Below are 10,000 nucleotides of genomic sequence, written 5' to 3'. Positions count from 1 at the left end.
AAACTAGACTTTGCATAAAGACTATAAATACAGGACACAAAGTGACAGGACCCACAGCTGCAGAGGCCCACATGACCATTCATAGCAATTTACACACCTCCACATCACAAAATTGAAAATCTGTCTGTGGTTAACAAAAAAAAAAAAAAGCTGTCTGTACAAAGAAAAACAAGCAAATTTGACCTGAAAATTAAACTTGTTCACTTTTCCTTAAACGTTTTCATGCTGCAGGACTCAACAAAGTATACACCTTTGAAATTTTTTTTTATCGAAAACCTGGTCATCCAGGGGTCATCAATGCATGCCCCATGGGCGACGAGTTTGAGATCGATGACCCAGAGGAAGATCTGGATAAAAAAAGGAATGAAGTGATCGAGCTAAATGACAAGGTTGGGAGGCACAGTTCATTGAATGAAGACGCCATAGTAGATGTTTCGTACTACATGTAACTGCAGCATTTTTTTGATTTGGTAGGTTCTCGCTAACATCGAAAAGGCTTAGGAGCGCCAGAGAAAGACGTATGTGGCCAGAAAGAGGAAAGGCTGCAGAACTGCCATTCTTGCAGAAGGAAACAAAGTTCTCTTGTCTGCCAAACAGAAAATCATTGGTCAAGGCCTGAAGCCTCTCCACCAGGGGCCTTTCACAATCCAGACGATGAATGAAAAGGGGGTGGCCACTACCAACACCAGTAATGGCACCCATAAAGTAAATATAAATCGCCTGAGGCCATATCACAGGAAAACAGGCAAGTGTTACAGTATTAATCAGTGTTGTTGTTTAGCACAGAAAATGTATTGTATCTAATAGAGCCTGGCCGATAGAGGAATCTTTGAGGCCAATACCAATACAACAACAAAGGCAAATTAACGTCTACAGAAGCAGACACAGATCCTGCCCTTGAGGTGGGGGTGGATCACTGCTATGCCTTTCCTGGACCAAAGTGGCAAAAAGCCCTTGAGCCTCTTCAGGATGAGCTTGTAAGTCAGATACTATGTTGTCTGTCAGTTTAATGTCAGATTGTTTGGTGTTGCATTTTTCAGATTACAGGATACAAATGTAGTTGATCCAAAGGTTATTTCTGCATGTCTCCATATCATTGAAATTGTTGCAATTATTTCAGCTTACTTATGTCCTGGATACGAATCGTCCAGCTACAGAAGTCCTTGTCAAAGACAGTACCACTGGCCTCACAAGAGAGGATTTCTGGACCCTAGGTTGGAGTCGGTGTCTGGAATCTAACGTGAGTGTGTCATTGTAGTGACTTCATTTGTGTGTGTTTGTACTGTGTGTGTGTGTGTGTGTGTGTGTGTGTGTGTGTGTGTGTGTGTGTGTGTGTGTGTGTGTGTGTGTGTGTGTGTGTAATACGTGTTTTGGCTTCTCAGAAGAAATATGTGGTTATACTGTGTAAACAGTTGATGACACTATAACCTATTTGTGTTTTTAATTTAAATTATATTTATTTTTTTATAGTAGATTGGAAATGCCTGTTTCAGGATGATTGGAGAGACCGCGCAAAGACATGTATGTCAATCGATGCATACATAGATATTATACATATTACTACATATTACTAATGTATTTTCTTTTCATCAGAGGAAAAATGTCCACATTGTGGATCTTTACGTGGTCCCTACATGGAAAAACAAAAATGGGAACCCAATGCTGAAACTGGCGGTAGGTTGTCAACGCTTTGCCAAAAGCATCAGATGACAAAATGTTGAGTGTATTGTAACATTGCAACATGTTTTTTGCTAATAAACACAGAACAACCTGAGACACAAAGATCTCGTCCTATTTCCTGCTTGGAGTCGGCAGGATGGTGCAGCAGACCACTACCTTCTTTGCGTTGAGTATAACTTTAAATTACCAACTTCAAATTTGGGGATTTCAATTGCAATGAAATGTAACAAATAATGCATTTTCTGCATTAATCCGTTGCAGGTGTTACTGGTAGCTCAGAGAGAGATCCTGTTCTTAGACTCTTTGAATCCCAAAGGGTTTGGAGACGAGGCCTACAGAGCAGTGTTTAGGTTTTGGTTTGACAATAATTACTGGCCTTGTTCTATGGCCACACATGTTCAAAAGTGGTGTTGTTCTAATACCACTTACTTAACCCATTAATGACCTCAGTAAAAATGTTCATTTCTGAGAAGTTGCGCTTTGAGGATGTGCATATTACTAATGTTATTCCCCAAAACACAAATTTGACTTTGAAATATGGCATGATAGATATGAGCAACCACAACGTAAAGTTTGTTCATAAGAAATGTGGTTGATATTCTGCTGACATAGTAGCCCTGTTCCATGGCTATGTGTTCTACGATATAGGTAGCCTTGTTCTCAGGCTACAAAAACAAGTTCTCTAGTTCATTATCTGATCAGTATTCTTATTGTGTGTATCAGAGAGATAGCATGCTGCATTGAGGAGGGACAATGGACAGAGAAGACTGGAGCAGACTTTGAGGTGTTCACATCATGGACTTTCCATGGGCTTCATTCCATTCACAACTTTTGAAAAAAACAGTACAATGATGTTTCTCTGAATATAATTGTTTTTGGCTTTTGCTTTTTAACAGAACTTCCCTACACAGACATCTGGAACTTCCTGTGGGATTTTCATGTTGATGGTAAGACATATTTCTCAATAACATGTTACAGTAGCTCCTCATGATGTTAGTTTTAAGCAAGAGTGACGTTTTGCTGCTAAACACTAAACAGACCCTATTCATCGCTGATTGCAACTATATTTCTGTTTTTTGGTTTTTCACAGTATGCCCTCTGCTTGTGCACCTCAACCCCATTCCCTTTCTCAGAGGTATCCTAATTATCTATCCTTTTTTTAAGAAATAGAAAAGAAATATGTTAAACAGCAGAGTAGTAATTTTGTGTTTCTAATTGTATTTTTAGAGTGACATACCACACATAAGGAGGTGGTGGTGTGTGCAACTGTTGGAGAGATTTGGAATAGAAGGGTATGCATATAATCATGTTATAGTCAAGGTTTCAAAGGTATCTATGCAAAGTCTGTTACTATTTCAGAACAACAACTTGAACAAGTACAGGTATTCAGTAGATCATATGGGTCATATGACCGTTGATGAATGAATTTTTGGGGTATTCATTCCCTGCAGCTTGTCTCTGACCTTAGCATGGCCCAAGAGCAGCTTCATTATGACAGTTGCCCTGCGTGTAGTTCAACTTCCTGGTATTTTAACCCTTGTGTTGTCTTCCCGTCAACCTTCAAAACAATATATTTGTTTTACGCCTTTTTTTCCACAGTTTGTTTTTGCTTTTTCCAACGTTTTAAATTGTTACATTTTTCTTCTATACATTTTCAGCGCTTATTTCTATGTCCCATATTTTCTTTGCAAACGGGCCAATTTGACCCGAAGTCAACACAAGGGTTTATATTATCAATGCACTTCAATCATATAATTTCATTTTAGTTATGGTAAAGTCTTTGCCCACTGGACAAATGAATGTCGGGAGCTCCTTGAGGGAAGGCATCCTCCAGTTTTCAGGCTAAAGAGAAAGCTAGAGCAGGACACTGAGGTTAGTTATCAAGGAGGACCTTATATACATAACAGCTTTTAATGATTTAAGTGCTATGAAAACATTTGTTACAGATTCCACCTTGTTCCTGTATCATTACACTTTTTTTACAAATAACTTAAAGGTATAGTGGAGGATTTTCTTTTTCCGGGTGGATCATCAAAACTATTGGTCCTCCTAGTTGTCAATCATTCTGGTGATATGTTTACGTAAGGCCGTCGTGCCCGACCGCTGCCTCCCCCTCTCTCACGGCCGCCTTCTCCCCGCTCTCGGCCGGTGCTGGCTTTTGCGCCCCCCGCCCCGACCTCGTCCCCCTCGGCCTCTAGGCGCACCCCCCCCCCCCCCTCCTGGATCTTGGTCGGGATGAACAGGGCACGGGATCGTAGTCAATATCGGATCCCACAAGACTGGACCGGTGGCGAGTCTGACATAGTGGAAAAAGTGCAAATCTTCTTTTGGAAAGTAGGCTTGTATGAGCCATGCCGACAGCAACTTGTAAACAGAGCGTGCACGAGGACAACTAGGCTTGTGCACGCTCTCTCGTGCACACATTTAATAGGCGTTCCCACTCGGGAGCAGGTAGAGTGTTGCGCATGTGCATTTTTTTCTAAAATTCGGGAAAATCCTCCACTATACCTTTAATTTATGAACACACTTTTATCACTTCTTTGAATATGTGGATTTCATGGGCTAATACATCGAGTAAAAATGTAATGTGAATTGCTTCATTGGAAGTATATTACCTGAGATAAATGTAAACATGTATAATACTTCCTTTTTCCACTGTAAATAACGCTGCAAATTGACTTGTCCAGACAAACATGGCGGAGGGGGTCTCTGACAGTGAACGATGCTGCATGGCCAACTCGAGGAAGTTCTGTATTTACCAGACATCCGAGACAGGACTGAGGTGGGTTTAAAAGATAATTTAACACACAAAAACTTTAGTTTATTCAATAGTTTCACTGCCCCCGTGTCTGTACAATATATTCTTTAATTAGTTCAATTATGCACTGTCCCAATATGAACATGTCTTTTATGTGGTTAGACCCTTGTACCCAGATGCTGAGTCTCTGCCATGGGTGCAGTGCCAAATGTGCAAGGGCTGGCTGCACAGAGACTGTGCTGGGAATTTTGGTGACCCATTCAACTGTGGATGCACAGATGTACAAGGTAATACACAATTTAAAAGTCAATTTAGTAGCCTGCACTTCTCCAAGAAAGGCTTAATGAACGTAGACAATATGAAAAAATGTCTGCTGTCTAAAACCATGTCCTGCACAGACAACATTATGTTCCCAAAATAATTTTGCATTACGATAGAGAATATTGCCGTTTTGATCCACAAGCATTGCAATCATATTTTTCAAATCATTCATTGCCAGCTGGGTTATTCTATTGTCTGTAGTCTAAAGATGATAAATGACTAGACCAATACTTTCTGCAGTCACTGTGCTGACTAATGTCTGGTTTGAATTATCTGCAGGATCTTGGCTGCTGTTGAGAATGGAGGGTTTCTCTCAGTGTTCTCCAAAGATCAGATCAAGGTAACTTTTACATAAACTGTGATGTTAGTGATTAAAATCTCTATCAGTGCTTACATGTTCACCCTTTATTGCTTTGGTTTAAGAGCTTACACGATGATCTCGTCAGTGGAAGGGCAAGATCAAATAGGATGTATCTCTGGCAAAACCCATCATCAATTCGGCTAAAACAACATCTGAAGCCAAGGATGCTGATTTTCAGTGAAGAGCGGGTAAATAAAAATGTCATCAGTCATGTATATCTATGTACAGCAGATAAATGAAGTATTGGATGGGTTTACATTTTTACCACTCAGAGAGATCTCCAGAAAATCTGGGAGGCAGCAGGTACAAATTTTACAGACAAAACAATGTTCAATGCACAGCAGCTTTTCTACTGGAAGCATGTTGTGTAATGTGACAACCATCTGACAATGCTACATTCTCCCAGCTTGTCCAAATGTTGTGTGGGAAACTTTAAATGAGGTTTAGTGTGTTTTCCTGCAGTTTTTGGAGTCTTGTGGAGTAAACATGGATATGGGGTCATGGGAGTGGAGGCCCTCTGAAATCTTTCTTTCTCCGCTTTATGAACACATAGACAACATGTTCAAGATTAATTTATTGATTTGTACTTTATTTTCAATAGAGCTTTGAGCTACTGAGGGTCATTGAGGAGACCACTGGCATTGGGGCAAAAATCAAGAGGGGGGAGATACAACTGCTTGATTTTGTGTTCGATGTCATGCTCCCAGAGGTAAGATGATCAATCTAGCTTTATTCAGAATTGTGAGTAAATTATTGAGTTTATCATCGAGTCAATATTTCATCCTTTTGGAAAACAAAAAACATAAAAATGCACTCTTTTGGATGACCGCAAGATGACTGAATGAACTGTTTTTCAGATAATCATCAAAATGCTCCAGGCAGAAGGAGTGAGTCGACTACAGGCTGAAATCATCATGGCCAGTGGGACTATGTCTTAACCTGTTTGTCACAGTCCGACTTAGTACACTACTCTGACTTTTGATATTTATATTTATTATATTTATATTGGTTTTTCTGACTTTGTATTTTGAGAATGTACCAGCATAATAATATACCAGTTTTATCTGGTGAATTGTAAAGGGCTCAAACACATTTACCATGAATGTAAATACAGTATGTGTGGACTTGATTTTTGTTTCATCAGCTTCAATAATCTGTTACAACTGGTATGTTGTTTTTTTGCTGTAGTTGAATGATGCTCCTGACATGCCTGAAGTCAACTACAGAAATTGGGACTTATGAAAATGGAAGTATTGCACAAAAAGTTCAAGCATTAAAGTATTCTGCAGTAGCAAAGCTTCCCATAGTACAAGGCTGCCATGCAACACATAACTAATTATAGTGTTATTTCTTATGCAATGGAGAGCAAATGAAAAGCCTTTCACCAAAGCCTCTTTCTGAACATCTTTTACAAAAGCCATTTATCCTGATGTCTTAGCCATTTGTTAAATTTCTAACCTACATGTTTGCTGGTTTTCAGTAATGCCATTTTACATTTGTACCTTAAGACTTGAAAATAAAATTGAGATATTAAAAAGAAACAGTTAAAGCAATGTAGTTGATTTCTTGAGATTTGCGTTAGGTCGTAAACCGTTTAAATCTGAGCATGCGCAACTCAAATCTGCACTCGACTCACATCGGGTAGTGACACCATTAACAGTCTGATTATTTACCAGAAAATGAGAACCGGCAGCTGATTGGACGAACGCGTCACATGGGTCTTTTTTCTCCGGAAATTCACAGCCAGACTGTCATGGCGGCTCGTTCAGAATACGATCTCATATTGGACTAAAATAGTTCACCGAAACGTGTTTCTGAAAACATTTGAAGAGAGAAATAGGCCGTGCAGTTGCTGAATCTGTCTTCATTTCAGATCAACAAAGGTCAGTTTAACAGATTTCACTTAGATTTTGAGAGACTCATCTGCTCCCCATTTCCTGGTCCTGTCTGTGACTGCCCGGTTCCTCTGATGGACGACGGCACGGGACACACCGACCAGACTCGAGTCACCGACCTCGCCAGACGGTCCGACGGCCGATTATCAGGCTGGTGTTTCTACTCTTTATTTGTTTTTACTTTGTACGCAAATTCTCCCAACTTATGTGTGTAATAGTGCTATACAAGGAATCTCTATTGCGGTAGGGATATCATCATCAGTCAGCTTGCTGACGATACCACAATCTTCTTAAAAAATGCAAGCCAGATACCTGTTACCATTCAAGTAATTAACCAGTTTCCAGAGGCCTCTGGTTTATGCCTAAATATTAATAAATGTGAGCTGTTGCCTTTAAAAGACTGTAATATACAAACTATTTGCAACATTCCCATCAAGAAAGGAGTGACGTACTTGGGTATTATTATCTCTAAAGATCAGAAAATGAGATGTCCGTTAAATTTCTCTCCAATCGTTAGAACAACTGTGAACTGAAGCAGTGGTTGCAAAGGGACTTCTCTCTAAAAGGCAGAGTGCTGCTTACCAAGGCTGAAGGATATCCAGGCTAACATACGCAGCTCTCTCTTTACACTTGGATAGTAACATCTGGAAAGACATTGATAGGATGCTTTTCACTTCATCTGGAAAAATCGTATCCATTATATCAAAAAAAGTGATGTTATGAATAAATATGAATCTGGTGGGCTACATTTTTTGGACTTTAATACTCTAAATCACTGATTCTCAAATGGGGGTACGTGTACCCCTAGGGGTACTTTGGAGTACTGCAGGGGGTAATTGAATTTTTTGTAGAAATGCTAATTTACAAATATGCATGCATAATTCCTAAAATAATTATACTATAATAATGAATGAATGAATTGATGGATTCTTAAAATGTGAAATGTAGTATTTAAATGTTTGTGTTTGAATAAGGTTGTAGTTTAGTGACTCTATCACTGCAGGCGCTGGATTCTTCCTCTTCATAGAGACGCTTTTCTACCTAAATGTTTTGCGCTGGTCAGGGGGTACTTGGTTTAAAAAAGCAATTCAAAGGGGGTACAATATTCAAAAAAGTTTGAGAAACACTGCTCTAAATAATACCTTTAAGATTAATTGGGCTAAGCATTTTCTTAAAAACCCGTCTGGATTTGGACTTTTATTCCCCATTATATATTCTCTGGTTTTGGTGGTCTGGGCTTTATTTTGAATTGTAGACAAACTCGCTGTAAAACTCCACTTTTCACAAGCAGGTCCTCTCAGCTTGGTCTCTTATTTACAAGCATCATTTCTCACCTCACAGGTATCTAATTTGGATATTTTATATAAGAACAAGTCATTTTATTTTGAGAATTGGGTACACGATCAGATTCTGCTGGTGGACCAGCTATTTAATGTAGAGGGGCGACTTTTCTCCTATAGAGACTTTTTATCAACATATAACATTCCAGTTACGCCCAAAGAATTCACAGTTGTATTTGACGCCATCCATCAGGCACAATCATGCTTTTTAAATATACCGGCAGACTTCACCTACTTCTGTCTCTCCCCCCGATGTGGCTGAATCACCAGTTGGAAGAATCTGTTTTTCCAACTTCCTCATAATAACGAGAACATTCGTGCATTATTTCAGAAAGAAATAGTTTCTATTCCAAATGTTCCATTTTATTGGAGCCGATGTGTAAATGCCGTTGATTGGAAAGAGGTTTGGATGATTCCTCACAGATACGTGATAGTAAACAAGGTGAAGGAAGTATCTCTCAGAATGATTCACAGATATTACCCTGCTAATCATTACATGATTACATTTAAAAGACACATCAACACAAACTCATCTTTTTGTGAAGACCACCCAGAAACTGTTCTGCACCTCTTTTGGCATTGCCCTCACACCACAACGTTTGGGCTAAACCTCGGCAGATTCATCATTGACCATATTTATAAAGACTTTGCTTTATTGTGGAAGGATTATTTTTTGCTTTTATAAAAGCCATAGTAAAGAAAAGATGTACTTCATTATACATTCATTAATTGTTTTGGCAAAATTTCACATTCATAAGTGTAAATTCAGTGCTAAAAAAACAAGTTTTGTACTTTTTCTCCATGAAGTTGAACATTATATTAATCTGATTTCTGGCTCAAACAACAAAAAGGCTGTTAAACTGTCAACATATGGTCCTCTTTCTCTTTGTAATGGCCTATAAGGGACTGTTCCTTATTTAAGGGGCCACCGGAGGAGTTTTGAGGACTCAAACCTAAAAAGACGTGACCCTTCCCTCGTCAGTAATAATTTTTCTATGACCCTCCAAAATGATTTGAAAAAGTGGCGTGACCCTCCCTTGCGTGGAAGTTTACACTTAGCAAAGAAGTACAGATGCCATTTGATTTTTACAGCCACGACATACGTTACTAAACCTCTGCATTCTCATCTTACACATCACACTCCTCTGTTATGGTGGGGGGGCCATTTCAGTAGATTAACTCACTAACATTGTTATGGTGGGGGGGCCATTTCAGTAGATTAACTCACTAACATTTTTGCCGTTTAAACAAAGTGGAATAAACATATAAAAGTCCAAATCTACACAAAACCCGCAATCAATTAGTAAGCTGACATCACATTTATATACAGGGCATTTAGGAAACCTTTATTGCATGGTTGGCATGGCAACATGTCCAGACTAGTGCAACAGTAACTTTAGTTTTGTGCGTCCTGCTGCTCCCATCGTCAGCCAGCTAATATTATTTTACTAAAGCAGTATATGTAATCTGATGTATTACCTATCACCATTTAGTTGTGTTTTGTTATTTAAGATATTTATAAAATATCTGGTCATGCCAGTAATTATTCCATTCATTTTTTAAACAATGCAATTACCTGTTTGAGCCACCAGGGGGCAGTGTATGGGGTCAGACCATCTGCTAGGGGGCCGAGACCGAGAGCTAC

General features: G+C 39.2%; 3 protein-coding genes and 1 long non-coding RNA gene across 4 annotated transcripts in view; 3 read left to right on the top strand and 1 right to left on the bottom strand.

The window, feature by feature from the left end:
• Positions 1-3,846, bottom strand: part of LOC118495158 — an 8,312-nt gene extending 4,466 nt beyond the window's left edge. The window contains exons 1-2 of the long non-coding RNA XR_004897483.1: positions 3,671-3,846; positions 1,834-1,836 (exon numbers count right to left, since the gene is read on the bottom strand). This is a non-coding gene — a long non-coding RNA (uncharacterized LOC118495158). The remainder of the gene's footprint in view (positions 1-1,833; positions 1,837-3,670) is intronic.
• LOC116054954 (NACHT, LRR and PYD domains-containing protein 12-like) overlaps positions 1-10,000 on the top strand; it is a 752,812-nt gene that overhangs the window by 69,844 nt on the left and 672,968 nt on the right. The gene's annotated exons all lie outside the window — the stretch shown is intronic.
• The window catches only part of LOC116038066 (NACHT, LRR and PYD domains-containing protein 3-like), a 1,733,742-nt gene that overhangs the window by 1,080,490 nt on the left and 643,252 nt on the right, over positions 1-10,000 (top strand). The window lies entirely within an intron of this gene.
• LOC116034665 (NACHT, LRR and PYD domains-containing protein 12-like) overlaps positions 1-10,000 on the top strand; it is a 575,637-nt gene that overhangs the window by 452,649 nt on the left and 112,988 nt on the right. The window lies entirely within an intron of this gene.

This window comes from Sander lucioperca, chromosome 5 (genome assembly GCF_008315115.2).
Source record: "Sander lucioperca isolate FBNREF2018 chromosome 5, SLUC_FBN_1.2, whole genome shotgun sequence".
NCBI classification, from domain to species: domain Eukaryota; kingdom Metazoa; phylum Chordata; class Actinopteri; order Perciformes; family Percidae; genus Sander; species Sander lucioperca.
Note: the sequence above shows the minus strand (reverse complement) of the source record. Positions and strands in the feature narration are given on the sequence as shown.